The following is a 5,186-nucleotide window of genomic DNA, read 5'->3' on the forward strand; positions in this document are numbered from 1 at the left end:
CATGTCTTGGCAGCCCCCTAGCTGCAGGCTGTTCAAATGCACTGTGAGTTTGGTGCTAACAGGTTACCTGTTTTAATGGGATGGACATTTTTGCCTGGGGATGTTAGCTGTCACACCTGCCTCTTAAACTTTCTGTCCTAAGCAAAAACCCTTGTTTGTTTGTTTTTTCCCTTTTTTCTTCATGTTTAGGTGTGTGTATATGTATGTGTTTGAAGTGTATGTTTGTTTTAATTATTACTGGGAAGCAAAAAAGATACTAATCAAATATTTGAGTGTACAGAAGTGCTTCTCCTGGCAAGCAGAAAGAATAGATATATATTTAGCCAGCCTACCATTGATTTAGCTCTCTTTTTTCCACACTGTTGCTGTTTTGTTGGCAGAACCGTCTGATTTGTGTACTGGTTCAGTTTGGGTTTCGTAGGGAGTGTGGAAAGATGCCTGGGCCGTCTGCCGAAGTGGAGGGGACTCCATGAGTGGGCTCCGGGCTGCCAGTCCTGGCAGGCCCCACAGTCTGCGGAGCCTGGCACACGCGCGCCTTGGTCGGCAGGTGGAGTTGGGCCAGGCCTTGTCGTTGACTTTGCTGGAAGCAGCCTGCTGGTGACAGCAGGTGGCTTTCCCTCTGCTGTGGGAGAGGAAATTCTCTTAATCCTGGTTATTGCTTTTAGTCCCCTCGTCCTGTCGGGGTGAGAGGTAGAAAGTCCCAGGAGAGTGAGTGTTGGGTTGTGCAGGCTCAGGGTAGGACAGGTTTGCATCTTGCACAGAGCTTTTCCAAGAGTTTTCCTTGCTTCCCACATCACCCTTCTTGCCTGTTGATCCTAATCCCGTTTGTCATCAGTGGCTTAGAAACTGGACTTGAACTTGATCAGTCACTCTTGGGAAGACCTGGGAGTGTGGCACCTAGCCTGTTCAGATTGGTGTGGTAATAATTTTCACACCAGAACAAGAACCCTGTTTTGGTGGTGGTGGTGGTGGTGTTTTTAACCAGTTCGACTGTTTTTTTTTTTAAATGATATAGGCAGCATGAATATATTATGTTCTTAAGCCTTACTCTCCCATTCAAAGAGTACACAGTAGTACATGCCAGAAAATGTAACCTCCTCCTCCATCCAGCAGCCCTCCCGCACGCACCGCCTCCCTGCTGGGTTCCCAGAGGTGACCAGTTTTAGCAGTCTGATGCTTATCCTGAAGTTGTTCGTCAACCTGCATAGACACAAATACATACAGTTTTGTTTTGTGAGCATCAGTCTGGTTGCGTCATATATATCATTTGTTATTTTCTCTTTTCCTGTAATATGTCTTGTAGATTTTTTCATGCATGTAGCTCTTCTTTCTTTTAATTTGTCTTTTGTCTACAAAATATTTTATAGTATACATAGATCATAATTTATGAGGCAGCCCCCACTGATAGACATCTGAACTAGCTCTTCAGCTTAGCTGTTGTGTCTTCATACATATGCACTGTCATGCGCACACACACACACGCTGCTCAGGAGTGGTGCTGGCGTGCCACAGCTTTACACTGTGAAGCTGTGACAGCAGTGTGCATGCTGTGCTCCCGAGGGCTGTCCTGGTTAAACTACCAGGGCTCACGTCCCCCTGGGCTGCCATTCTTCTAGGTGAAAGACATGAGTGGTGTGGAGTAGGCGTTTCATTGATTACTGATAGGGCTGTGAGATTCCTCATTTGGCATCTGGAACATGGTGGGCGTGCCCATAATCACCGTGGGGAATGAGGGGGCTGAGCCCTCAAGGACCGAGGTGTGAGGCCGATGTCATGTCGACAGGGGTGGCCACACAACTCTGGAAGCAAGCACTTCTGGTTTCACATTCTCTTCGCTTCTCCCAGAGGCTAGGTACTGTAATAGAGCGCTTTAAGTTTGGTATAACCTGCCGGAGTGCTTCTGCCATCACTGTCCCTGGAGAAAGCAAGCATGTGCAAGCAGCACACTGAGGCCAGTCTGCTCTGCACTGCTGAGGCAGGGATTCCAGACCGGGCAGCTGAACTGGGAGGGGATTTAAAGATGGCTGCCCGAGAGCCAGGCACTCTTACTTCTGGAATAGCCTCCATGAATGGGGTGAAGCAAGATTCCATGTGCAGTGAGCCTTTCCTTCCAGTGGTGCAGTGGCCAGTCCCCATCTCTTGTGGCTTCTTGGAATATTGTGATGGTTTGCCCCTTAGGCAGGGTGCTTTTGGGAGAAGCCATGGTTTCTGAGGTTTTCCAAGGGCCTGACCTAGTAGAGGAGGCATCCAAGGGCCTCATGAGTAGGTGTCGCCTGGCCTTTACTGTAGTCCCAGCTGCTCAGTGGGTTTTGGGAAGTTCTGGCTGACTGGACGACAGTGTTCTTCACCTGCTCTTCAAAGGGGGCAGAGAGAAGAGTGACGGAGGGGGCAGCCTAGGGTGGTGAAGAGACTCCAGGGTCAGGCTGGCAGGGGGGTGGGGGGGCAGTTCCAGCTCCCACTGAGCCCCTTATGGGAGCAAAGGTAGTTTATCTCCCTGTGCCTCAGCTTCCTTATCTGTAAGCCAGGAATAACATTAGTACCTTCCAGGGCTGCTGTGAGGATTCAGAGAGTAATGCTTATAGAGCTCTCAGCCCATGACCTAGTAAAGACTCAGTAATTATAAGGGCCGTCTACTCATATTTGTATTCTTTTTTCCTTAATAAATGTCATCAAATGCATGGATGCACATTACATTTGCTATATAAAACTGCCTGTAATCTAGTACTATTATAGAGAGGAGTCCCCGAGATAAGAGCTGACTAGAGGCAGGAGGTCGGGCAGGGAGCCTTTGGAGGGGAGGGCAGGTTTGATGTTCTCTCCTCACACCAGACGTCCTATGGTGAGTCACTGAGGCCCCAAATGCAGATGCCTTTTTCCCCTTTTTAGATAGACTGAGAGCCAGGGGTGCATAGAATAACTGCTCCCTCCTGGTTTTGTGGAGGCTGAGCCAGGCCCTGCAAGGGGAGGTGCCTCCTGTGCCCATGGCTGGCTATTAGCAGAGAAAGATGGGGTTCAGGTCTCCTCACTTTGGGGGTTGGGATTCTTTCTCTCTTCTCCACCTTGCCATGTGCTGCCCGTTTCCAGATGGGGGAAGATACTGCACAGTGTCAGGCACTGTACAGAGGTGTGCTTCCTGAGGCCCTTGTGAGACGAGGTCACTGAAGTGCAGAAGGTAAAATCAAGTACAGCCCAAGGTGAGGCAGGGTGGGCATTCAGATGCAGACCTGCCCTGCCCTGCCCTGGAGCTTGCACTTGCATCTTCTAGCTGGTTCCCTTCCTTACAGTGCCGGCCCTGGGTTGATGTCTGTGCTGGCTTCATGCCTGATCACCTGTAGCTGCACCCCTCAGTGAGCGACATCCATGCATGTGTGCGTGTCCTGCATGCGTGTGTATGACAGCAAGTTCATCTGAAGTCCCTACTTTGTTTGCTGATGGTTTATCCAGACTGGAGGTTTGAGAACTGCAAGCTGAGTGTGGGTGAGGTTGTGCCCAAGACCTCTAAAGGAGCTCAGCCTGCTGAGGTTCAGATGGCGACAAGGAAACCTTGCTCTGGCAAGCTTAGCTTGGTGTATGAGCTCTTTGTCTGTGGGTCTGGGAGGAGCAGAGCCACTCAGTGAGGATGCCCGTGGGACCTGGGCAGACTCTGTGGCTTGTAGAGGACTGGGACATGAGTCCAGATAATGGATGTGAACATTAACTCAGGCATGTGGTATGAGAATGTTGTCCAAGTGCTGTGTGGTAAGTGCCAACACACTGCCCTAAATGTTAGTCAGGAACGGAGACTTCACCTGGGCTGCCCTGGTCTGAGAAGGCTCTTCAGAAGCAGTTCACATTAAAGCAAGCCTCGTCTGCCCCTTAGAGAGCCTGTAGACTTCCCTTTGCGAATGAGGACCCTGAGACCCAGGGTGAGCTACCTGGTCCAGGGCTGTGTAGCCCTCGATGGGGGAGGGCTGAGCCGGGAGCTTGTCCTTCCTGTCCTCTGCCCACGTGTGGTTTGTGACCACTGCGAGTGGTAGCTATCCTGAGGGGCACTTAGTAGCTGGAGGAGCTCAGTACTATTTATGCAGTAAACAAAGTCCTAATTCAGTTCTGGTCCTGGCTCTTCTGTCTCTGAGCAAAGTTAGCACATCAGCCTCTCAGTTTTGCTCTCTGTAGGACGGGTATAGCACCCTGCCTCACTCCTCAGCCTGTCTTCATTCACCCAGAATTCATTCAGCATATATTTATTAAGTGCCTACTTGATTCCAGACACTGTTCTACGTGTTGGGCATTTTGCACTCAACAAAAGAAGCTTACATCCTGTTTCTTCTGGGGTTTATTTTCTAGTGAGGGGTGACAGAAAATAAATGAAAGCCATGACATGTTTATCTGTTTCCAGGGCTCCTGGAACAAAGGACCACAAATGAAATGGCTTAAATGGCAGAAACTCGTTCTCTCACAGCTCTGGGGGATCTGGGGGACCTGGGGGCTCTGAGGGAGACTCTGTCCCATCCTCCTTCCCAGCTCCTGGTGGCTGTGGGCGCTCCAGCTCTGCCCTCTCCCTCTCCTCGCATGGCTTTCTCCCTGTGTCTCTCCCGTTTTCTTGTAAGGACCCCCAGTTCTTGGATCAGGGCTTGCTCTACTCTACTGTGTCCTCATCTTAAGTAATTATACCGGCAAAGACCCTGTTTCCAAATGAGGTCACATTCCGAGGCTGCAGGTGGACGTGGCTTTTGGGGGGCACTTTCCAACCTGGCACAGTGTGTGAGGCGGTGAGGATTGTTGAGAAGCAGGAGGAGTGCCGGGGGAGAGGTGGGGTGGGAGCTGTGGGGAGGTGGCCAGAGCAGGCTGGCTGAGAAAGACCTAGCCTCCCTGTGGAGGAGGGGAGTGGGGACAGGCCCATGTGGGAGACAGAGCAGGGTAGGCCCAGGGAACAGCAAATGCAGAGGCTTTGAGGTGCGTGTGTGCACCTGCTGGGATGGTGTAGGGACAGCATGGTTGAAGCCCTCTGTGTGTACACGCGCTTGTGTGTGTGTGTGTGTGAGAGAGAGAGAGAGAGAGAGAGAGGGGACATGAGGTCCTAGAATTGTGCCAGGGAATCAGGGATCCCATAGGTCCTTGCCTGTCTTTGGGGGGACTGGGGCCCTTGGCTCTGGGGCTACGGGAGCTGCTGCGCTGGCCGTGAGCATGGATGAAAGCAGGGTTGG

This window comes from Phyllostomus discolor, chromosome 6 (genome assembly GCF_004126475.2).
Source record: "Phyllostomus discolor isolate MPI-MPIP mPhyDis1 chromosome 6, mPhyDis1.pri.v3, whole genome shotgun sequence".
In the NCBI taxonomy this organism is placed as follows: domain Eukaryota; kingdom Metazoa; phylum Chordata; class Mammalia; order Chiroptera; family Phyllostomidae; genus Phyllostomus; species Phyllostomus discolor.